Here is a 26,054-nt window from a genome sequence, read left to right as displayed (position 1 = left end):
CTTCTGGTGTGGGAGGGCAAGGAATTTCACCAAGGTTAAGAAGGTCGACACGAACAAGATATCCGGTCGACCGATTGAAAATGGACTTTTAAATTGATAGTAATGTTTTAAAATTGTTGAAATATTATATTATATTGTTTTAGTTGAGAGATACTTAATACTTATGTGCAATGTTACTATTTGTTGTTGTTCACTTAGTATTGTGTCATGTTGAATAGTTTTATTCTTGTCTGCGCATAGTTTTAGTTGTAAATAATTAATTATAAATTGTAAAGGTTATTTAGGTTGGAGTATATTTTAAAAGGAGGGGTGAATGTGGTGATTACTCTTTATGTTTAGTAAGAAGTATTGTGATTGGTTGTTTGTTTCCTGCCTTGGGATATATGCTGTAATCTCATTGGTAGTTGATGTCATGTGATTTGTGGTGGCCATCTTAAATTCAGTTCTTTCCAGCTTTGGTTGGGACTGGGTGTGGAAAGATGTGCTACAGGGTTTTAAAGTTAATAAAGCCGAGATTAGAAAGGCAAATCTATTCTTTATTTCAGACAGTGTAGAGGGAGCTTTACTCTGTATCTAACCCGTGCTGTACCTGCCCTGGGAGTTTTTGATGGGACAGAGTAGAGGGAGCTTTACTCTGTATCTGACGCCGTGCTGTACCTGTCCTGGGAGTGTTTGATAGGGACAGTGTAGAGGGAGATTTAATCTGTATCTAACCCATGCTGTACCTGCCCTGGGAGTGTTTGATGGGGACAGTGTAGAGGGAGCTTTACTCTGTATCTAACCCGTGCTGTACCTGCCCTGGGAGTGTTTGATGGGACACTATAGAGGGAGCTTTACTCTGTATCTAACCTGTGCTGCACCTGCCCTCGGATTGTTTGATGGGACAGTGTAGAGGGAGCTTTACTCTGTATCTAACCCGTGCTGTACCTGCCCTCGGAGTGTTTGATGGGACAGTGTAGAGGGAGCTTTACTCTGTATCTAACCAGTGCTGTACCTGCCCTGGGAGTGTTTGATGGGACAGTGTAAAGGGAGCTTTACTCTGTATCTAACCCGTGCTGTACCTGCCCTGGGAGTGTTTGATGGGACAGTGCAGAGAGAGATTTACTCTGTATCTAAGCCGTGCTGTACCTGCTATGGGAGTCTTTGATGGGACAATGTAAAGGGAGCTTTACTCTGCATCTAACCCGTGCTGTACCTGTCCTGGGAGTGTTTGATGTGACAGTGTAGAGGGAGCTTTACTCTGTATCTAACCCGTGCTGTACCTGGCCTGGGAGTGTTTGATGGGGACAGTGTAGAGAAAGCGTTTCTCTGTATCGAACACATGCTGTACCTGCCCTAGGAGTGTTTGATGGGGACAGTGTAGAGGGAGCTTTACTCTGTATCCTACCCGTGCTGTACCTGCCCTGGGAGGGTTTAATGGGACAGTGTAGAGGGAGCTTTACTCTGTATCTAACCCGTGCAGTACCTGCCCTGGGAGTGTTTGATGGAGACAGTGTAGAAGGAGCTCGACTCTGTATCTGACCCGTGCTGTACCTGCCCTGGGAGTGTTTGATGGGACAGTGTAGAGGGAGCTTTACTCTGTATCTAACCTATGCTGTACCTGCCCTGGGAGTGTTTGATGGGGACAGTGTAGATGGAGCTTTACTCTGTATCTAACCCGTGCTGTACCTGGCCTGGGAGTGTTTGATGGGGACAGTGTAGAGAAAGCGTTTCTCTGTATCGAACACATGCTGTACCTGCCCTAGGAGTGTTTGATGGGGACAGTGTAGAGGGAGCTTTACTCTGTATCCTACCCGTGCTGTACCTGCCCTGGGAGGGTTTAATGGGACAGTGTAGAGGGAGCTTTACTCTGTATCTAACCCGTGCAGTACCTGCCCTGGGAGTGTTTGATGGAGACAGTGTAGAAGGAGCTCGACTCTGTATCTGACCCGTGCTGTACCTGCCCTGGGAGTGTTTGATGGGACAGTGTAGAGGGAGCTTTACTCTGTATCTAACCTATGCCGTACCTGCCCTGGGAGTGTTTGATGGGGACAGTGTAGATGGAGCTTTACTGTGTATCTAACCCGTGCTGCACCTGCTTTGGGAGTGTTTGTTGGGACAGTGTAGAGGGAGCTTTACTCTGCATCTAATCCGTGCTGTACCTGCCCACGGAGTGTTTGACAGGGACAATGTACTGGGAGCTTTTCTCTGTATCTAACCCGTGCTGTACCTGCCCTGGGAGTGTTTGATGGGACCGTATAGAGGGAGGTTTACTCTGTATCTAACCCTGTGCTGTACCTGCGCTGGGTGTGTTTGACGGGACAGTGTAGAAGGAGCTTTACTCTGTATTGAACCCGTGCTGTACCTGCCCTGGGAGTGATTGATGGGACAGTGTAGAGGGAGCTTTACTCTGTATCGAATCCGTCCAAACCTGCCCTGGGACTGTTTCATATGACAGTGTAGAGAGAGCTTTACTCTGTATCTAACCCCGTATTGTACCTGCCTGGGAGTGTTTGACAGTGACAATGTACAGAGAGCTTTACTCTGTATCTGACCCCATGCTGTACCTGTCCTGGGAGTGTTTGATGGGGACAGTGTAGAGGGAGCTTTACTCTGTATCTAACCGTGCTGTACTTGCCCTGGGAGTGTTTGACGGGATAGTGCAGAGGGAGCTTTACTCTGTATCTAACCCGTGCTGTACCTGCCCTGGGAGTGTTTGATGGGACAGTGTAGAGGGAGCTTTACTCTGTATCGAATCCGTCCTATACCTGCCTTGGGACTGTTTCATATGACAGTGTAGAGAGAGCTTTACTCTGTATCTAACCTCGTGTTGTACCTGCCCTGGGAGTGTTTGATGGGGACAGTGTAGACGGAGCTTTACTCAGTATCGAACTCGTGCTGTACCTGCCCTGGGAGTGTTTGATGGGGACAGTGTAGACGAAGCTTTACTCTGTATCTAACCCATGCTGTACCTGCCCTGGGAGTGTTTGATGGGGACAGTGTAGAGGGACCTTTACTCTGTATCTAACCCGTGATGTAGCTGCCCTGTGAGTGTTTGATGGAGACAGTGTAGAGGGGGCTTTACTCTGTATCTAACCCGTGCTGTACCTGCCCTGGGAGGGTTTAATGGGACAGTGTAGAGGAAGCTTTACTCTGTATCTAACCCGTGCTGCACCTGCTTTGGGAGTGTTTGATGGGACAGTGTAGAGGAAGGTTTACTCTGTATCCTACCCGTGCTGTACCTGCCCTGGGAGGGTTTAATGGGACAGTGTAGAGGAAGCTTTACTCTGTATCTAACCAGTGCTGTACCTGCCCTGGGAGTGTTTGATGGCACAGTGTAGAGGGAGCTTTACTCTGCATCTAATCCGTGCTGTACCTGCCCAGGGAGTGTTTGACAGGGACAATCTACTGGGAGCTTTTCTCTGTAACTAACCCGTGCTGTACCTGCCCTGCGTGTGTTTGACGGGACAGTGTAGAAGGAGCTTTACTCTGTATTCAACCCGTGCTGTACCTGCCCTGGGAGTGATTGATGGGACAGTGTAGAGGGAGCTTTACTCTGTATCTAATCCGTCCTATACCTGCCCTGGGACTCTTTCATATGACAGTGTAGAGAGAGCTTTACTCTGTATCTAACCCCGTGTTGTACCTGCCTGTGAGTGTTTGACAGGGACAATGTAGAGAGAGCTTTACTCTGTATCTGACCCCATGCTGTACCTGTCCTGGGAGTGTTTGATGGGGACAGTGTAGAGGGAGCTTTACTCTGTATCTAACCGTGCTGTACTTGCCCTGGGAGTGTTTGACGGGATAGTGTAGAGGGAGCTTTACTCCGTATTTAACCCGTGCTGTACCTGCCCTGGGAGTGTTTGATGGGGCTGTGTAGAGGGAGTTTTCATCTGTAACTAATCCGTGCTGTACCTGCCCTGGAAGTGTTTGATGGGACAGTGTAGAGGGACCTTTACTCTGTATCGAATCCTTCCTATACCTGCCCTGGGACTGTTTCATATGACAGTGCAGAGGGAGCTTTACGCTGTATTTAACCAGTGCTGTTCCTGCACTGGGAGTGTTTGATGGGATAGTGTAGAGAGAGCTTTACTCTGTATCTGACCCGTGCTGTTCCTGCCCTGGGAGTGTTTGATGGGATAGTGTAGAGAGAGCTTTACTCTGTATCTAACCCGTGCTGTACCTGCCCTGGGACTGTTTGATTGGACCGTGTAGAGGGAGGTTTACACTGTATCTAACGCCGTGCTGTACCTGCCCTGGGAGTATTTGATTGGACAGTGTAGAGGGAGCTTTACTCTGTATCTAACCCCGTGCTGTACCTGCCCTGGGAGTGTTTGATGGGACAGTGTAGAGGGAGCTTTACTCTGTATCTAACCCCTGCTGTAGCTGCCCTAGGAGTGTTTGATGGGGACAGTGTCGAGGGAGTTTTAATCTGTATCTAACCCCGTGCTGTACCTGCCCTGGGAGTGTTTGATGGGACAGTGTAGAGGGAGTTTTACTCTGTATCTAACACGTGCTGTACCTGCCCTGGGAGTGTTTGATGGGGACAGTGTAGAGGAAGCTTTACTCTGTATCTAACCCGTCCTGTACCTGCATTGGGAGTATTTGATATGACAGTGTAGAGGGAGCTTTACTCTGTATCTAACCCATGCTGTACTTGCCCTAGGAGTGTTTGATGGGACAGTGTAGAGGGAGCTTTACTCTGTATCTAACCCGTGCAGTACTTGCCCTGGGAGTGTTTGATGGGACAGTGTAGAGGGAGCTTTACTCTGTATCTAACCCATGCTGTACCTGCCCTGGGAGTGTTTGATGGGACAGTGTAGAGGGAGCTTTACTCTGTATCTAACAAGTGCTGTACCTGCCCTGGGAATGTTTGATGGGACAGTGTAGAGGGAGCTTTACTCTGTATCTAACCCGTGCTGTACCTGCCTTGGGAATGTTTGATGGGACAGTGTAGAGGGAGCTTTACTCTGTATCTAACAAGTGCTGTACCTGCCTTGGGAATGTTTGATGGGACAGTGTAGAGGGAGCTTTACTCTGTATCTAACCCGTGCTGTACCTGCCCTGGGAGTGTTTGATGGGGACACTGTAGAGGGAGCTTTACTCTGTATCTAACAAGTGCTGTACCTGCCTTGGGAATGTTTGATGGGACAGTGTAGACGGAGCTTTACTCTGTATCTAACCCGTGCTGTTCCTGCCCTGGGTGTGTTTGATGGGACAGTGTAGAGGGAGCTTTGCTCTGTATCTAACCCGTGCTGTACCTCCCCTGGGAGTGTTTGATGGGGACAGTGTAGAGGGAGATTTACTCTGTCTCTAACCCGTGCTGTACCTGCCCTGGGAGTGTTTGATGGGGACAGTGCAGAGGGAGCTTTGCTCTGTATCTAACCCGTGCTGTACCTCCCCTGGGAGTGTTTGATGGGACAGTGTAGAGGGAGCTTTACTCTGTATCTGAACCGTCCTGTAACTGCCCTGGGAGTGTTTGATGGGACAGTGTAGAGGGAGCTTTACTCAATTCAATTCAATTCAATTCAAATCGCTTTATTGGCATGATAAGGTACATCTTATGTTGCCAAAGCATCGAAAAACATTTATGGTTGAACACTTAAACGCAGATCTATTCATACAGTGTATGAACAGATATATCCCTGAGTGTATAAATATACATTCGTATAATTTGTATATATTCTTTTCTTAGGTTTACTGGTTGTCCCTCTGTTTATGGCAAGCTGTAACATAGTGTGCCGCTAAGGTTACACAGTTTCTCTGTTCCCCTAGTAGGTATGGGAGTTTTTGGTCGTCATTCAGATTTCTGAAATCAGGGCATATTTGTGAGAATTTTTGGTAGAAATTCTCCCTGATGCCCTGATATTTTCCACAAGCTGTGAGGAAGTGCATCTCTGTCTCCACCACTCCCTGACTGCAGTGAGAGCATATCCTGTCCTCTCTTGGCAGCTGGGTCTGTCTGTGTCTGCCTTTTTCGATCGCCAGGCTATTTTCGCTAAGTCTGTACCTTGTCAAGGTTTTTCTCAGTTTGCTATCGTTTACCATGGTCAGGTATTCAGCCATGTTGTATTGTCTGTTTAGGGCCAAGTAGCAATTGAGTTTGTTTTGGGTTTTTGTTGTTTCTGCCCAATATGACAGGTATTTTTCCTTTTGCTTAGTGACAATTGTGTTGGGTCGAATTCTCTGTGCTACGATGTCACTGTCCTGGGGCTGGTTATTGTTAGTAGTGTTAGTGGTTGCTTCACGTTAGTAGTGTTAGTGGTTGCTTCACTGAGTCCCAGGACTAGTTGACTGAGGGTATTCTTCTTTATGGTCCTCTCTTGGCATTTCAAGGCTTTGTAATGATAGCAGTGGGGGTTGCTCATTTTTAGGTGTTTCCAAAATTTGGTGGCTCTTTTTTGGATAGTGATTATTAATGGATATTGGCCTAGTTCTGCCCTGCATGCATTGTTTACGGTTTTCCTTTGAGTCCGGAGGATACTGTTACAGAATTCTGCATGTAGGATCTCAATTGGGTGTTTGTCCCATTTTGCAAATTCTTGTTGTGTTAGCGGACCCCACACCTCACTGCCATAGAGTGCAATTGGTTCAATTACTGATTTAAAAATTTTGAGCCAAATGCTAATTGGGATTTCTATTTGGATTGATCTTTTAATGGCATAGAAAGCCCTTCTAGCTTTCTCTTTCAGTTCATTCACAGCCAGATGAAAATTTCCCGTAGAGCTGATTTTTATGCCCAAGTATGTGTAGTTAGTGGTTTGTTCGATTTTAGTTGTTCCTAGTGTGAAACTTATTCTGGGTCCCTGATGTTTGGATCTTTGCTGGAACACAAGGACTTTGGTTTTTTGGGGATTTATTGTCAGGGCCCAAGTCTGGCAGTACGACTCCAGCAGGTCCAGGTTCTGCTGTAGACCCTCCTTAGTTGGTGACAGCAGAACCAGGTCATCTGCATAGAGGAGGAATTTAACCTTGGATTCATATAGGGTGAGGCCGGGTGCTGTAGATTGTTCAAGTAGTTTTGCCAACTCATTTATGTAAATATTAAAGAGTGTCGGTGAGATGGGCGAGCCCTGCGTCACACCACGCCCCTGTGGGAAGTATTTTGTTTGTTTGTCTCCAATTTTAACTGCACATTTATTGTTTGTATACATTGATTTAATTACATCATATGTTTTTCCCCCTGCACCACTTTCAATAAGTTTCAAGAATAGACCGTCGTGCCAGATGGAAGCGAAAGCCTTCTGGAAATCTATAAAGCAGGCAAAAATTTTGCTTTTGTTTTGATGAACATGTTTGTCAATTAGGGTCTGGAGGGTGAAGATATGATCTGATGTTCTATAGTTTGGTAGGAATCCAATTTGGCTTTTACTCAAGACATTGTGCTCCTCAAGGAAGTTTATAAGTCTTTTGTTTATGATACTACAGAAAACCTTCCCCAGGTTACTGTTTACACAGATGCCTCGATAGTTATTTGGGTCAACTTTGTCCCCACTTTTGTATATGGGCGTTATGAGTCCTTTGTTCCAGATATCAGGGAAGTAACCGACACTCAGAACCAAGTTGAAGAGTTTCAGTATAGCCAATTTCATTTTATCGTCCGTGTGTTTAATCATCTCGCTTAGGATGCGTCTGCACCGCAAGCTTTTCCTGGTCGCAGGTCTTTGAGTTTTTCAATTAGCTCTTTTTCAGATATTATGGGGTCTATCGGGTTTTGGTTATCTTTTATGGCAAATTCTAGCTTTGCCAGTTTTTCACATATTTGGTATTGCTCTGGGCTTAGTGTGTTTTTCTGGTATAATTTTTCAAAATGGTTTTCCCATGTGTCTCCGTTTTGAATGGCCAATTCGTCGTGTTGTTTTTTGTGTAATGTATTCCAGTTGTCCCAGAAACAATTGGAATCAATGGGTTCCTCAATGGAGATGAGTGTATTCTTAATATACTGCTCTTTCTTGGTTCTGAGTGTGTTTTTGTATTGTGTTAGTGCCTGACAATAAGTAAGGCGTAATTCCTCATTTTCTGGTTGTCTGTGTTTTTGGTTTGATATTTTTCTGAGTTTTTTCCTCATGTTCTGGCAATCTGGGTCAAACCATTTTTTGTAGTTTTTTGTTTTGGGTTTGTTCTTGCGAACTTTCAAGTTTGACATTGATGCCAAATCATCAAAAATATTATTTAGGTTATTCACTGCCCGGTTTACGCCTTCTTTATTGTGTGTGTATGTATTTTCCAGAAAGGTGTCTAAGAGTTATTTGGTTGCTAATTGCTTTCTGGTATTTTTCTGTGCTGTTTTTGGCCCATCTGTAAGATTTTTTAATGTTGTACAGTTTACTGGGTTGTGTTTCTGTGTTGGTTGTTTCTGTCCTTTCAAGATATGCAGTAATTTGACTGTGGTCTGACAGTGTTGTTTGTGGTTTGACTGTGAATGTTCTGAAAGAGGATGGGTCTAGATCTGTGATCATATAGTCTACGGTGCTGAAGCCAAGAGGTGAGCAATAGGTGGATCTTCCTAGGTAGTCTCCCAATAAACTACCATTGACAATGTACAGACCCAGGCTTCGACAGAGCTGCAGGAGCTGTTTTCCGTTAGCATTTGTCTGTTTGTCGCAGTTATGCCTGTGTGGATGGGAAGGGATATCAAAGTGGTTATTCCCAAATATGTAATTATTCCCATGATTATTGGGGAAGTCTGGTTCTTCACCTGTTCTTGAGTTGAGGTCCCCACATATCAACACATTTCCCTTGGCCTCTCTATCTAACCCGTGCTGTACCTGCTCTGGGAGTGCCTGATGGGACAGTGTAGAGGGAGCTTTACTCTGTATCTAACCCGTGCTGTACCTGCCCTGGGAGTTTTTGATGGGACAGTGTAGAGGGAGCTTTAGTCTATATCTAACGCCGTGCTGTACCGGTCCTGGGAGTGCTTTATGGGGACAGTGTCGAGGGAGCTTTAATCTGTATCTAACCCGTGCTGTGCCTTTCCTGGGAGTGTTTGATGCGACAGTGAAGAGGGAGATTTACTCTGTATCTAACCCGTCCTATACCTTCCCTGGGAGTGTTTGATATGACAGTGTAGAGGGAGCTTTACACTGTATTAAACCAGTGCTGTACCTGCCCTGGGAGTGTTTGATGGGATAGTGCAGAGGGAGCTTTACTCTGTATCTAACCCCGTGCTGTACCTGCCCTGGGAGTGTTTGAAGGGACAATGTACAGGGAGCTTTACTCTGTATGTAACCCAATGTTGTACCCGCCCTGGGAGTGTTTGAAAGGGACAATGTACAGTGAGATTTACTCTGTATCTAACCCGTGCTGTACCTGCCCTGGGTGTGTTTGATGGGACAGTGTAGAGGGAGCTTTACTCTGTATCTAACCCGTGCTGTACCTGCCCTGGGAGTGTTTGATGGGACAGTGTAGAGGGAGCTTTACTCTGTATCTAGCCCGTGCTGTACCGGCCCTGGGATTGTTTGATAGGACAGTGCAGAGGGTGCTTTACTCTGTATCTAACCCATGCTGTACCTGCCCTGGGAGTGTTTGATGGAACAGTGTAAAGGGAGCTTTACTCTTTATATAACCCGTGCTGCATCTGGCCTGGGAGTGTTTGATGGGGACAGTGTAGATAAAGCGTTTCTCTGTATCTAACCCGTCCTGTACCTGCCCTAGGAGTGTTTGATGGGGACAGTTTAGCATGAGCTTTACTCTGTATCTAACCTGTGCTGTACCTGCATTGGGAATGTATGATGGCGACACTGCAGAGGGGGCTTTACTCTGTATGTAACCCGTGCTGTACCTGCCCTGGGAGTGTTTGATGGGACAGTGTAGAGGGAGATTTACTCTGTATCTAACCCGTGCTGTACCTGCCCTGGGAGTGTTTGATGGGACAGTGTAGAGGGAGCTTTACTCTGTATCTAACCCGTGCTGTACCTGCCCTGAGAGTGTTTGATGGAGACAGTGTAGAGGGAGCTTTACTCTGTATCCTACCCGTGCTGTACCTGCCCAGGGAGGGTTTGATGGGACAGTGTAGAGGGAGCTTTACTCTGTATCCTACCCGTGCTGTACCTGCCCAGGGAGGGTTTGATGGGACAGTGTAGGGGGAGCTTTACTCTGCATCCTACCCGTGCTGTACCTGCCCAGGGAGGGTTTGATGGGACAGTGTAGAGGGAGCTTTACTCTGTATCTAAAACTGTGCTGTACTTGCCCTCGGAGTGTTTGATGGGACAGTGTAGAGGGAGCTTTACTCTGTACCTAACCCGTGCTGTACCTGCCCTGGGAGTGTTTGATGGGACAGTGTAGAGGGAGCTTTACTCTGTATCGAACCCGTGCTGTACCTGCCCTGGGAGTGTTTGATGGGGACAGTGTAGAGGGAGTTTTACTCTGTATCTAACCCGTGCTGTACCTGCCCTGGGAGTGTTTGATGGGGCAGTGTAGAGGGAGCTTTACTCTGTATCTAACCCGTGCTGTACCTGCCCTGGGAGTGTTTGATGGCACAGTGTAGAGGGAGCTTTACTCTGTATCTAACCCATACTGTCTCTGCCCTGGGAGTGTTTGATCGGAAGCTGTAGAGGGAGCCAAACTCTGTATCTGAGACGTGCTGTACCGGCCCTGGGATTGTTTGATAGGACAGTGTAGAGGGTACTTTACTCTGTATCTAACCCGTGCTGTACCTGCCCTGGGAGTGTTTGATGAGACAGTGTAGAGGGAGCTTTACTCTGTATCTAACCCGTGCTATACCTGCCCTGGGTGTGTTTGATGGGACAGTGTCGAGGGAGCTTTACTCTGTATCTAACCCGTGCTGTACCTGCCCTGGGCGTGTTTGATGGGACAGTGTAGAGGGAGCTTTACTCTATATCTAACCCGTGCTGTACCTGCCCTGGGAGTGTTTGATGGGGACAGTGTAGAGGGAGCTTTACTCTGTATCTAACCTGTGCTGTACCTGCCCTGGAAGTGTTTGATGGGGACAGTGTAGAGGGAGATTTACTCTGTATCTAACCCGTGTTGTACCTGCCCTGGGAGTGTTCGATGGAGACAGTGTAGAAGGAGCTTTACTTTGTATCCTACCCGTGCTGTACCTGCCCTGGGAGGGTTTAATGGGACAGTGTAGAGGGAGCTTTGCTCTGTATCTAACACCGTGCTGTACCTGCCCTGGGAGTGTTTGATGGGACACTGTAGAGGGAGCTTTACTCTGTATCTAACCCGTGCTCAACCTGCCCTGGGAGTGTTTGATGGGGACAGTGTAGAGGGAGCGTTACTCTGTATCTAACCCATATTGACCCTGCCCTGGGAGTGTTTGATCGGAAGCTGTAGAGGGATCAATACTCTGTATCTGACACGTGCTGCACCGGCCCTGGGATTGTTTGATAGGACAGTGTAGGGGGTGCTTTACTCTGTATCTAACCCGTGCTGTACCTACACTGGGAGTGTTTGATGAGACAGTGTAGAGGAAGCTTTACTCTGTATCTCACCCGCGCAATACCTGTCCTGGGAGTGTTTGATGGGACAGTGTAGAGGGAGCTTTGCTCTGTATCTAACCCGTGCTGTACCTGCCCTGGAGTGTTTGATGGGACAGTGTTGAGGGAGCTTTACTCTGTATCTAACCCGGGCAATACCTACCCTGCGAGTGTTTGATGGGACATTGTAGAGGGAGCTTTAGACAGTATCTAACCCGTGCTGTACCTGCCCTGGAGTGTTTGATGGGACAGTGTTGAGGAAGCTTTACTCTGTATCTAACCCGTGCTGTACCGGCCCTGGGAGTGTTTGATGGGACAGAGTAGAGGGAGCTTTTCTCTGTATCTAACCCGTGCTGTACCTGCCCTGGGAGTGTTTGATGGGGACAGTGTAGAGAAAGCGTTTCTCTGTACCTAACACGTGCTGTACCTGCCCTAGGAGTCTTTGTTGGGGACAGTGTAGAGGGAGCTTAACTCTGTATCTAACCCATGCTCTACCTGCCCTGGAAGTGTTTGATGGGACAGTGTAGAGGAAGCTTCACTCTGTATCTAACCCGTGCTTTACCTGCCCTGGGAGTGTTTGATGGGAAAGTGTAGAGGGAGCTTTACTCTGTATCTAACCCGTGCTGTACCTGCCCTGGGAGTGTCTGATGGGACAGTGTAGAGGGAGCTTTACTCTGTATCTAACCCATGCTGTACCTGCCCTGGGAGTGTCTGATGGGACAGTGTAGAGGGAGCTTTACTCTGTATCTAACCCATGCTGTACCTGCCCTGGGAGTGTTTGATGGGACAGTGTAGAGGGAGCTTTACGTTGTATCTAACCCGTGCTGTACCTGCCCTGGGAGTGTTTGATGGGGACAGTGTAGAGGGAGCTTTACTCTGTATCTAACCGGTGCTGTACCTGCCCTGGGAGGGTTTGATGGGACAGTGTAGAGGGAGCTTTACTTTGGATCTAACCCGTGCTGAAACTGCCCTGGGAGTGTGTGGTAAACCACTGTATTGTATATTGCCACCTCTGGGTGGCGCTGTGTATGGAGGCATGCCTCAGCTGACTCCACCCACCACTGTGTGGGTTTCGTTCAGACTTGTTCAGTCACTCACGAAGAAGCATGGTCTCTTCTTAGCTAATAAAAGCCTTATTCATCTCTTCTTTCGACTCATCATCTCTTCTTCGACTCATCACCTTTTATGAAGTAATTGATAAGCGTATCAATTTTATTAGCTAAAAGTTAAATGGCGACACCTGAGGAGCAACAAGAGCAACGGATACAGCAGACATTGCTGAGAGCCCTCAGACCACCACGCCTGGACCTCGACCCTCAAGATGTGGGTGCATCAGCCAAGTTTGAACACTGGCTGAGCTGCTTTGAATCCTTCCTCGCAATCTCACAGGTTACAGAGGAGGATCACAAACTGAAAATTTTGACCGCCCAGGTGAGCCATCAAGTATATATGCTAATCCGGGACTCTAATACGTACGTGGCGGCCCTCGAGCTACTAAAAGGGCAATATACGCGCCCAGTGAACACAATTTACGCCCGACACCTCTTGGGATCCCGCAGGCAGCAACCGGGAGAATCGGTAGGGGCATTTGCACGGGCGCTACTGGCACTCTGCAGAGACTGCGATTGTAAAGCGGTAACGGCTGTGGAGCACGCGCAGGGACTCGCCTGTGATGCCTTCGTCAGGGGCCTCCAGTCAGACCACACCCGGCAGAGACTGCTAGAAAGCAAGGAACCCGACCTGAAGACGGCCATTGCCCTTGCGCTCTCGTTAGAGGAGGCCCACCGAAACCTCGAGGCATACCCCCGTAACGGCGCCGAGACATGGCAATCGAAACCGTGGGACACGGGACCGCCGCCCCCGGCACCAACCGCTGCAGCGACCCAACCGAGACAGCAGCCTCCGGTAAGAACTGCTTCGATGCCCAGTAACCAGGCCCAAAAATGCTATTTCTGTGGCCAGTTAAAACATCCCAGAGCGCACTGCCCAGCTAAGACAGCTACCTGCTCGGGCTGCGGGAAGAAAGGCCATTACGCTAACGCCTGCAAGGGGAAGCCAGCCAGCAGCGCAGCGTGCGGGCCGTGGGAGCAGCCATCTTATCCGCCATTTTGTGTACCCCCGGCCGCATGGCATCCGCCGCCATCGTATCCAACGCACTCAACCGCCATTTCGTCACCGGAACCGACCACCGTCTCGGCGGATGACTATAGTGACTCACTAAGCCACATACTGGCCTCCGTGACGCTGGATCAAGGCCACCCTCACCATCTATCCAGCTCCATGATGGATATCGCGGTAAACGGCCGCGCCACCAGTTGCCTGATCGACAGCGGGAGCACAGAGAGTTTCGTCCACCCCGACACGGTACGTAGCCACTCCCTCACGATTCTGCCAACGCACCATCGCATTTCTATGGCGTCCAAGTCCCAGTCAATGGACATCAGCGGCTACTGTGTGGTGACCCTGTCAGTAGGGGGCACTGAATATCAAAAATTTAAACTGCTAGTCCTGCCCCGTCTTTGCGCTGCCGTCCTGCTAGGGTTGGATTTTCAGTGCCACCTTAAGAGTGTCACACTAGCATACGGTGGACCCCTCCCCCCACTCACAGTCTGCAACCAACAACTTTTAAATCGCCCGCTGCAAACCACCTGCAGCCTTTCCACATTAAAAGTCCCCCCCCCTCCCCTGTTCGCTAACCTCACCCGCGACTGTAAACCCATCGCTACCAAAAGCAGGCGGTACAGTGCCGGGGACAGAGCTTTTATCAGCTCTGAGGTGGAGCGGCTCTTGAAGGAGGGCATTATCGAAGGTAGCACTAGCCCCTGGCGAGCCCAGGTTGTAGTCGTTAAAACCACTGCAAAACGCCGCATGGTAATCGACTACAGCCAAACCATAAACCGGTACACCCAGCTGGACGCGTACCCCCTCCCTCGCATATCTGATATGGTCAATCAGATTGCGCAATACAAAGTATTCTCCACCATCGACCTTAAGTCAGCGTACCACCAGCTGCCCATCCGCCATGAGGACCGCCAGTATACTGCCTTCGAGGCAAACGGCCGCCTCTACCACTTCCTTAGGGTCCCCTTCGGCGTCACCAACGGGGTTTCGGTCTTCCAAAGGGAGATGGACCGAATGGTTGACCAGAACGCGCTGCGGGCAACCTTCCCCTATTTGGATAACGTCACCATCTGCGGCCACGACCAGCAGGACCACGACGTTAATCTAGCAAATTTCCTCCGTACGGCCCAACGGCTGAACCTAACGTACAATAAGGAAAAATGTATGTTTCACACCAAGCGCCTGGCCATCCTCGGCTGCGTGGTGGAGAACGGAGTCATCGGGCCCGACCCCGACAGAATGCGCCCCCTAATGGAGCTACCCCTTCCCCACTGCCAAAAAGCACTGAAGAGATGCCTGGGGTTTTTCTCCTACTACGCCCAGTGGGTGCCCCTCTATGCAGACAAAGCCAGGCCCCTCATCAAAGCCACCTCCTTCCCCCTGACACCAGAGGCGTGTGCAGCCTTCACTCTTATCAAGAACGATATCGCGAAGGCCGCAATGCACGCGGTGGATGAGTCCATTCCCTTCCAAGTGGAGAGCGATGCCTCCGACTTCGCCCTAGCCGCGACCCTTAACCAGGCGGGCAGACCCGTGGCCTTTTTCTCAAGGACCCTCCAGGGCCCCGAGACGAGACACTCCTCCGTCGAAAAGGAGGCCCAGGCTATTGTAGAAGCGGTGCGTCACTGGAGGCATTACCTGGCCGGGAAACGATTTACCCTGCTCACTGACCAGCGTTCAGTAGCTTTTATGTTTAATAATAAGCAGAGGGGTAAAATCAAGAACGACAAGATCTTGAGGTGGAGAATCGAACTCTCCACCTACAATTATGATATCTTGTATCGGCCAGGGAAACTCAATGAGCCCCCAGATGCCCTATCACGTGGTACATGCGCCAACGCGCAGAGTGATAGGCTGCAGTCCCTCCACAATGACCTCTGCCACCCGGGGGTCACCAGGTTTTTCCATTTTATCAAATCCCGTAACCTGCCCTACTCCATCGAGGAGGTCAGGACCATGACCAAGAGCTGCCAAATCTGCGCCGAGTGCAAACTGCACTTCTATAGGCCGGACAGAGCAAGCCTGATCAAGGCCACCCGCCCCTTCGAACGCCTGAGCGTCGATTTTAAAGGGCCCCTCCCCTCCGCTGACCGCAATGTGTACTTCCTCAACATAGTTGATGAGTACTCCCGTTTCCCCTTTGCCATCCCTTGCCCAGACATGACCAGTACCACGGTCATCAAGTGTCTGAATGACATCTTCGCTCTGTTCGGGTTCCCCAGCTATATACATAGCGACAGGGGCTCATCGTTCATGAGCGACGAACTTCGGCAGTACCTGCTAACAAGAGGTATCGCCACGAGCAGGACCACCAGTTACAACCCCCGGGGGAACGGCCAGGTGGAAAGGGAGAACGCGACGGTTTGGAAGGCAGTCCTCTTAGCACTAAAATCTAAGGGCCTTCCGACCTCCCGCTGGCAGGAGGTCCTCCCTGCAGCGCTTCACTCCATTCGGTCACTGCTTTGTACTGCCACTAATGCGACCCCTCATGAGAAAATGTTCGTTTTCCCCCGGAAGTCTACATCGGGAACCTCGCTACCGGCATGGTTGACTTCTCCTGGGCCCGTCCTACTGCGGAGGCACGTGAGGACGCATAAAACGGACACCCTGGTCGAGCGGGTGCACCTCCTACACGCCAACCCCCAGTATGCCTGGGTGACATACCCAGACGGGCGGGAGGACACGGTCTCCATACAAGATCTCGCACCCTCGGGTACCCCTGAATTACCACCGTTATCCCCCTTACCACCGTTATCCCCCTTACCACTGTTATCCCCCACCACCCCTCCCAACCCAACCCCTGCAGACGGCATGCCAAAGCCCCAGGAATCTTCGCCAACCACCCAGACACCAGACCCGACGTCGGATGCTGCAACACCACCGCCGCCACCACGACGATCAGGACGTCAGACAAGGCCTCCTGATAGACTTAACTTGTAGTACCCTTCACCCCGCCGGACTTCACATTAAACAAGGGGGTGAATGTGGTAAACCACTGTATTGTATATTGCCACCTCTGGGTGGCGCTGTGTATGGAGGCATGCCTCAGCTGACTCCACCCACCACTGTGTGGGTTTCGTTCAGACTTGTTCAGTCACTCACGAAGAAGCATGGTCTCTTCTTAGCTAATAAAAGCCTTATTCATCTCTTCTTTCGACTCATCATCTCTTCTTCGACTCATCACCTTTTATGAAGTAATTGATAAGCGTATCAGAGTGTTTGATGGGACAGTGTAGAGGGAGCTTTATTCTGTATCTAATCTCTGCTGTACCTGTCCTGGGAGTGTTTGATGGGACAGTGTAGAGGGAGCTTTACTCTGTATCTAACCCATGCTGTACCTGCCCTAGGAGTGTTTGATGGGACAGTGTAGAGGGATCTTTACTCTGTATCTAACACATGCTGTACCTGCCCTGGGAATGCCTGATGCGACAGTGTAGAGGGAGCTTTACTCTGTATCTAACCCGTGCTTTACCTGCCCTGGGAGTGTTTGATGGGACAGTAGAGGGAGCTTTACTCTGTATCTAACCCGTGCTGTACCTGCCCGGGGAGTGTTTGATGGGACAGTGTGGAGAGAGATTTACTCTGTATCTAACCCGTGCTGTACCTGCCCTGGGAGTATTTGATGGGGTCAGTGTAGAGGGAGCTTTACTCTGTATCTAACTCCGTGCTATACCTGCCCTGGGAGTGTTTGATGGGACAGTGTAGAGGGAGCTTTACTCTGTATCTAACCCGTGCTGTACCTGCCCTGGGAGTGCTTGACAGGGTCAATGTAGAGAGAGCTTTACTCTGTATCTGGCCCCATGCTTTACCTGTCCTGGGAGTGTTTGATGGGACAGTGTAGAGAGAGCTTTACTCTGTATTTAACCCCGTGCTGTACCTGCCCTGGGAGTGTTTCACAGGGACAATGTACAGGGAGCTTTACTCTGTACCTAACCCGTGCTGTACCTGCCCTGGAAGTGCTTGATGGGACAGTGTAAAGGGAGCTTTACTCTGTATCTAACCCATACTGTCCCTGCCCTGGGAGTGTTTCATCGGAAGCAGTAGAGGGAGCTATACTCTGTATCTGACACGTGCTGTACCTGCCCTGGGAGAGTTTAAATGGGACAGTGTAGAGGGAGCTTTACTCTGTATCTAACCCGTGCTGTACCGGCCCTGGGATTGTTTGATAGGACAGTGTAGAGGGAGCTTTACCCTGTATCTAACCCGTGCTGTACCTGCCCTGGGAGTGTTTGATGGGACAGTGTAAAGGGAGCTTTACTCTGTATCTAACCAGTGCTGTACCTGCCCTGGGAGTGTGTGATGGGACAGTGCAAAGGGAGCTTTACTCTGTATCTAACCTGTGCTGTACCTGCCCTGGGAGTGTTTGATGGGACAATGTAAAGGGAGCTTTACTCTGCATCTAACCCGTGGTGTACCTGCCCTGGGAGTGTTTGATGGGGACAGTGTAGAGAAAGCGTTTCTCTGTATCTAACACGTGCTGTACCTGCCCTAGGAGTGTTTGATGGGGACAGTGTAGAGGGAGCTTTACTCTGTATCTAACCCGTGCAGTACCTGCCCTGGGAGTGTTTGATGGAGACAGTGTAGAAGGAGCTTTACTCTGTATCTGACCCGTGCTGTACCTGCCCTGGGCGTGTTTGATGGGACAGTGTAGAGGGAGCTTTACTCTGTATCTAACCCGTGCTGTACCTGCCCTGGTAGTGTTTGATGGCACAGTGTAGAGGGAGCTTTACTCTGCATCTAATCCGTGCTGTACCTGCCAGGGAGTGTTTGACAGGGACAATGTACTGGGAGCTTTTCTCTGCATCTAACCCGTGCTGTACCTCCCCTGGGAGTGTTTGCTGGGACAGTGTAGAGGGAGCTTTACACTGTATCTAAACCGTCCTGTACCTGCCCTGGGAGTGTTTGCTGGGACAGTGTAGAGGGAGCTTTACTCTGTATCTAATCCGTGCTGTACCTGCCCTGGGAGTGCCTGATGGGACAGTGTAGAGGGAGCTTTACTCTGTATCTAACCCGTGCTGTACCTGCCCTGGGAGTTTTTGATGGGACAGAGTAGAGGGAGATTTGGTCTATATCTAACGCCGTGCTGCACCGGTCCTGGGAGTGCTTTATGGGGGCAGTGTAGAGGGAGCTTTAATCTGTATCTAACACGTGCTGTACCTGTCCTGGGAGTGTTTGATGCGACAGTGTAGAGGGAGATTTACTCTGTATCTAACCCGTGCTGTAACAGCCCTGGGAGTGTTTGATGGGACAGTTTAGAGGGAGATTTGCTCTCTATCTAACCCGTCCTATACCTGCCCTGGGAGTGTTTGATATTACAGTGTAGAGGGAGCTTTACACTGTATTTAACTAGTGCTGTACCTGCCCTGGGAGTGTTTGATGGGATAGTGCAGAGGGAGATTTTCTCTGTATCTAACCCCGTGCTGTACCTGCCCTGGGAGTGTTTGAAGGGACAATGTACAGTGAGCTTTCCTCTGTATCTAACCCGTGCTGTACCTGCCCTGGGTGTGTTTGATGGGACAGTGTAGAGGGAGCTTTACTCTGTATCTAACCCGTGCTGTACCTGCCCTGGGAGTGTTTGATGGGACAGTGTAGAGGGTGCTTTGCTCTGTATCTAACCCGTGCTGTACCTGCCCTGGGAGTGTTTAATGGGACAGTGTAGAGGGAGATTTACTCTGTATCTAACCCATGCTGTACCTGCCCTGGGAGTGTTTGATGGGGACAGTGTAGATAAAGCGCTTCTCTGTATCTAACACGTGCTGTACCTGCCCTAGGAGTGTTTCATGGGGACAGTGTAGAGGGAGCTTTACTCTGTATCTAACCCGTGCTGTACCTGCCCTGGGAGTGTTTGATGGGACAGTGTAGAGGGAGCTTTACTCTGTATCTAACCCGTGCTGTACCTGCCCTGGGAGTGTTTGAATGGGACAGTGTAGAGGGAGCTTTGCTCTGTTTCTAACCCGTGCTGTACCTGCCCAGGGAGTGTTTGATGGGGACAGTGCAGAGGGAGCTTTACTCCGTATCTAATCCGTGCTATACCTGCCCTGGAATTGGTTGATGGGACAGCGTTGAGGGAGCTTTACTCTGTATCTAACCCATGCTGTCCCTGCCCTGGGAGTGTTTGATGGGGACAGTGTAAAGGGAGCTTTACTCTGTATCTAACCCGTGCTGTATCTGCACTGGGTGTGTTTGATTGGACAGTGTAGAGGGAGCATTACTCTGTATCTAACCCATGCTGAATCTGCTCTGGGAGTGTTTGATGGGACAGTGTCGAGGGAGCTTTGCTCTGTATCTAACCCGTGCTGTATCTGCCCTGGGAGTGTTTGATGGGACAGTGTAGATGGAGCTTTAAACTGTATCTATCCCGTGCTGTACCTCCCCTGGGAGTGTTTGATGGGAGAGAGTAAGAGGGAGCTTTACTCTGTATCTAACCCCTGCTGTACCTGCCCTGGGAATGCCTGATGCGACAGTGTAGAGGGAGCTTTACTCTGTATCTAACCCGTGCTTTACCTGCCCTGGGAGTGTTTGATGGGACAGTGTAGAGGGAGCTTTACTCTGTATCTAACCCGTGCTGTACCTGCCCTGGGAGTGCTTGACAGGGTCAATGTAGAGAGAGCTTTACTCTGTATCTGACCCCATGCTGTACCTGTCCTGGGAGTGTTTGATGGGACAGTGTAGAGAGAGCATTACTCTGCATTTAACCCCGTGCTTTACCTGCCCTGGGAGTGTTTGATGGGACAGTGTAAAGGGAGCTTTACTCTGTATCTAACCCATACTGTCCCTGCCCTGGGAGTGTTTCATCGGAAGCTGTAGAGGGAGCTATACTCTGTATCTGACACGTGCTGTACCGGCCCTGGGATAGTTTGATAGGACATTGTAGAGGGTGCTTTACTCTGTATCTAACCCGTGCTGTACCTGCCCTGGGAGTGTTTGATGGGGACAGTGTAGAGGGAGCTTTACTCTGTATCTAACCCGTGCTGTACCTGCCCTGGGAGTGTTTGATGGGACAGTGTAGAGGGAGCTTTAATCTGTATCTAACCAGTGCTGCACCTGCCTTGGGAGTGTTTGATGGGACATTGTAGAGGGAGCTTTACTCTGTACCTAACCCGTGCTGTACCTGACCTGGGAGTGTTTGATGGGACACTGTAGAGGGAGCTTTACTCTGTATCTAACCCGTGCTCTACCTGCCCTGGGAGTGTTTGATGGGGACAGTGTCGAGGGAGCTTTACTCTGTATCTAACCCATGCTGTACCTGCCCTGGGAGTGTTTGAATGGGACAGTGTAGAGGGAGCTTTACTCTGTATCTGACCCGTGCTGTATCTGCCCTGGGAGTGTTTGATAGGACAGCGTCGAGCTAGCTTTACTCTGTATCAAACCTGTGCTGTACATGCCGTGAGAGTGTTTGATGGGACAGTGTAGAGGGAGGTTTACTCTGTATCTAACCCGTGCTGTACCTGCCTGGGAACGTTTGATGGGACAGTGTAGAGAGAGCTTTACGCTGTATCTAACCCGTTGTGTACCTGCCCTGGGAGTTTTTGATGGGGACAGTGTAGAAGGAGCTTTACTCTGTATCTAACCCGTGCTGTACCTGCCCTGGGAGTGTTTGATGGGACAGTGTAGCGGGAGCTTTACTCTGTATCTAACCCGTGCTGTACCCGCCCGGGGAGTGTTTGATGGGGACAGTGTAGAGGGAGATTTACTCTGTATCTAACCCGTGATGTACCTACCCTGGGAGTGTTTGATGGGACAGTGTAGAGGGCGCTTTACTCTGTATCCTACGCGTGCTGTACCTGCCATTGGAGTGTTTGATCGGAAAGTGTAGAGGTTGTTTAACTTCGTATCTAACCCGTGCTGTACCTGCCCTGGGAGTGTTTGATGGAACAGTGTAGCGGGAGATTTACTCTGTATCTAACACGTGCTGTACCTGCCATGGGAGTGTTTGATGGGACAATGTAAAGGGAAATTTACTCTGTATCTAACCCGTGCTGTACCTGCCCTGGGAGTGTTTGATGGGACAGTGTAGAGGGAGCTTTTCTGTGTATCTAACCCGTGCTGTACCTGCCCTGGCATTGTATTACGCGGACAGTGTAGAGGATGCTTTACGCTGTATCTAACCCGTGCTGTACCTGGCCTGGGAGTGTTTGATGGGGACAGCGCAGAGGGAGCTTTACTCTGTATCTAACCCATGCTGTACCTGCCCTGGGAGTGTTTGACAGGAACAATGTACATGAGATTTACTCGGTATCTAACCCGTGCTGTACCTGCCCTGGGATTGTTTGATGGGACAGTGTAGAGGGAGCTTTACTCTGGATCTAACCTGTGCTGTACCTGCCCTGGGAGTGTTTGATGGGACAGTGTAGAGGGAGCTTTACTCTGTATCTTACCCGTGCTGTACCTGCCCTGGGAGTGTTTGATGGGGCAGTGTAGAGGGAGCTTTACTCTGGATCTAACCTGTGCTGTACCTGCCCTGGGAGTGTTTGATGGGACAGTGTAGAGGGAGCTTTACTCTGTATCTAACAGCATGCTGTACCTGCCCCGGGAGTGTTTGATGCGGCAGTGTAGAGCGAGCTTTACTCTGTATCTAACCCGTGCTGTACCTGCCCTGGAAGTATTGGATGGGGACAGTTTAGAGGGAGCTTTACTCTGTATCTAACCCGTGCTGTACCTGCCCTGGGAGTGTTTGATGGGGAAAGTGTAGAGGGAGCTTTACTCTGTATCTAACCCGTGCTGTACCTGCCCTGGGAGTGTTTGATGGGACCATGTAAAGGGAGCTTTGCTCTGTATCTAACCCGTGGTGTACCTGCCCTGGGAGTGTTTGATGGGTATAGTGTAGAGGGAGATTTAATCTGTATCTAACCCATGCTGTACCTGCCCTGGGAGTGTTAGATGGGACTGTGTAATGGGAGCTTTACTCTGGATCTAACCCGTACTGAACCTGCCCTGGGAGTGTTTGATGGGACAGTGTAGAGGGAGCTTTATTCTGTATCTAATCTCTGCTCTACCTGTCCCGGGAGTGTTTGATGGGACAGTGCAGAGGGAGCTTTGCTCTGTATCTAGCCCATGCTGTACCTGCCCTAGGAGTGTTTGATGGGACAGTGTAGAGGGATCTTTACTCTGTATCTAACACATGCTGTACCTGCCCTGGAAGTGTTTGATGGGACAGTGTAGAGGGAGCATTACTCTGTATCTAACCCGTGCTGTACCTGCCCTGGGCGTGTTTGAATGGGACAGTGTAGAGGGAGCTTTACTCTGCATCTAACCCGTGCTATACCTGCCCTGGGAGTGTTTCATGGGACAGTTTAGAGGGAGCTTTAGTCTGTATCTAACCCGTGCTGTACCTGCCCTGGGAGTGTTTGATGGGACAGTGTAGAGGGAGCTTTACTCTGTATCTAACCCGTGCTGTACCTGCCCTGGGAGTGTTTGACAGGGACAATGTAGAGAGAGCTTCACTCTGTACCTGACCCCATGCTGTACCTGTCCTGGGAGTGTTTGATGGGACAGTGTAGAGAGAGCTTTACTCTGTATCTAACCCCGTGCTGTACCTGCCCTGGGAGTGTTTCACAGGGACAATGTACAGGGAGCTTTACTCTGTAACTAACCCGTGCTGTGCCTGCCCTGGAAGTGTTTGATGGGACAGTGTAAAGGGAGCTTTACTCTGTATCTAACCCTTGCTGAATCTGCTCTGGGAGTATTTGATGGGACAGCGTCGAGCTAGCTTTACACTGTATCAAACCTGTGCTGTACATGCCGTGAGAGTGTTTGATGGGACAGTGTAGAGGGAGCTTTACTCTGTATCTAACCCGTCCTGTACCTGCCCTGGGAGTGTTTGATGGGACCATGTAAAGGGAGCTTTGCTCTGTATCTAACCCGTGGTGTACCTGCCCTGGGAGTGTTTGATGGGTATAGTGTAGAGGGAGATTTAATCTGTATCTAACCCATGCTGTACCTGCCCTGGGAGTGTTAGATGGGACTGTGTAATGGGAGCTTTACTCTGGATCTAACCCGTGCTGAACCTGCCCTGGGAGTGTTTGATGGGACAGTGTAGAGGGAGCTTTATTCTGTATCTAATCTCTGCTGTACCTGTCCCGGGAGTGTTTGATGGGACAGTGCAGAGGGAGCTTTGCTCTGTATCTAGCCCATGCTGTACCTGCCCTAGGAGTGTTTGATGGGACAGTGTAGAGGGATCTTTACTCTGTATCTAACACATGCTGTACCTGCCCTGGAAGTGTTTGATGGGACAGTGTAGAGGGAGCATTACTCTGTATCTAACCCGTGCTGTACCTGCCCTGGGCGTGTTTGAATGGGACAGTGTAGAGGGAGCTTTACTCTGTATCTAACCCGTGCTGTACCTGCCCTGGGAGTGTTTGACAGGGACAATGTAGAGAGAGCTTCACTCTGTACCTGACACCATGCTGTACCTGTCCTGGGAGTGTTTGATGGGACAGTGTCGAGAGAGCTTTACTCTGTATCTAACCCCGTGCTGTACCTGCCCTGGGAGTGTTTCACAGGGACAATGTACAGGGAGCTTTACTCTGTAACTAACCCGTGCTGTGCCTGCCCTGGAAGTGTTTGATGGGACAGTGTAAAGGGAGCTTTACTCTGTATCTAACCCTTGCTGAATCTGCTCTGGGAGTATTTGATGGGACAGCGTCGAGCTAGCTTTACACTGTATCAAACCTGTGCTGTACATGCCGTGAGAGTGTTTGATGGGACAGTGTAGAGGGAGCTTTACTCTGTATGTAACCCGTGCTGTACCTGCCCTGAGAGTGTTTGATGGGACAGTGTAGAGGGAGGTTTACTCTGTATCTAACCCGTGCTGTACCTGCCTGGGAACGTTTGATGGGACAGTGTAGAGAGAGCTTTACGCTGTATCTAACCCGTTGTGTAACTTGCCCTGGGAGTTTTTGATGGGGACAATGTAGAAGGAGCTTTACTCTGAGTCTAACCTGTGCTGTACCTGCCCTGGGAGTGTTTGATGGGACAGTGTAGAGGGTGCTTTACTCTGTCTCTAACCCGTGCTGTACCTGCCCAGGGAGTGTTTGATGGGACAGTGTAGAGGGAGCTTTACTCTGTATCTAACCCGTGCTGTACCTGCCCTGGGAGTGTTTGACAGGGACAATGTAGAGAGAGCTTTAATCTGTACCTGACCCCGTGCTGTACCTGCCCTGGGAGTGTTTCACAGGGACAATGTACAGGGAGCTTTACTCTGTAACTAACCCGTGCTGTGCCTGCCCTGGAAGTGTTTGATGGGACAGTGTAAAGGGAGCTTTACTCTGTATCTAACCCATACTGTCCCTGCCCTGGGAGTGTTTCATCGGAAGCTGTAGAGGGAGCTGTACTCTGTATCTGACACGTGCTGTACCGGCCCTGGGATTGTTTGACAGGACAGTGTAGAGGGTGCTTTACTCTGTATCTAACCCGTGCTGTACCTGCCCTGGGAGTGTTTGATGGGACAGCATAGAGGGAGCTTTACTCTGTATCTAACCAGTGCTGTACCTGCCCTGGGAGTGTTAGATGGGACAGTGTAGAGGGAGCTTTACTCTGTATCTAACCCGTGCTGTACCTGCCCTGGGAGTGTTTGATGGCACACTGTAGAGGGAGCTTTACTCTGTATCTAACCTGTGCTCTACCAGCCCTGGGAGTGTTTGATGGGGACAGTGTAGAGGGAGCTTTACTCTGTATCTAACCCATGCTGTACCTGCCCTGGGAGTGTTTGAATGGGACAGTGCAGAGGGAGCTTTCCTCTGTATCTAACCAATGCTGTACCTGCCTTGGGAGTATTTGAATGGGACAGTGTAGAGAGAGCTTTGCTCTGTATCTAACCCGTGCTGTGCCTGCCCTGTGAATGTTTGATGGGACAGTGTAGAGGGAGCTTTACTCTGTATCTAACCCGTGCTGTACCTGCCCTGGAGTGTTTGATGGGACAGTGTAGAGGGAGCTTTACTCTGTATCTAATCCATGCAATACCTCCCCTGGAAGTGTTTGATGCGACAGCGTTGAGGGAGCTTTACTCTGTATCTAATCCGTGCTGTACCTGCCCTGGAAGTATTGGATGGGGACAGTTTAGAGGGAGCTTTACTCTGTATCTAACCCGTGCTGTACCTGCCCTGGGAGTGTTTGATGGGACAGTGTAGTGGGAGCTTTACTCTGTATCTAACCCGTGCTGTACCTGCCCTGGGAGTGTTTGATGGGACAGTGTAGTGGGAGCTTGACTCTGTATCTAACCCGTGCTGTACCTGCCCTGGGAGTGTTTGATGGGACCATGTAAAGGGAGCTTTGCTCTGTATCTAACCCGTGGTGTACCTGCCCTGGGAGTGTTTGATGGGTATAGTGTAGAGGGAGATTTAATCTGTATCTAACCCGTGCTGTACCTGCCCTGGGAGTGTTTGATGGGACAGTGTCGAGGGAGCTTTACTCTGTATCTAACCCGTGCTGTACCTGCCCTGGGAGTGCTTGATGGGACAGTGTAGAGGGAGCTTTATTCTGTATCTAACCCATGCTGTATCTGCCCTGGGAGTGTTT

The sequence above is a fragment of the Somniosus microcephalus genome, unplaced genomic scaffold, assembly GCF_052327205.1.
Source record: "Somniosus microcephalus isolate GS21.2 unplaced genomic scaffold, FLI_Smic_1.0 unresolved_chr7, whole genome shotgun sequence".
NCBI classification, from domain to species: domain Eukaryota; kingdom Metazoa; phylum Chordata; class Chondrichthyes; order Squaliformes; family Somniosidae; genus Somniosus; species Somniosus microcephalus.
The sequence above is the reverse complement of the archived record's forward strand: the minus strand, read 5'-3'. Positions refer to the sequence as shown.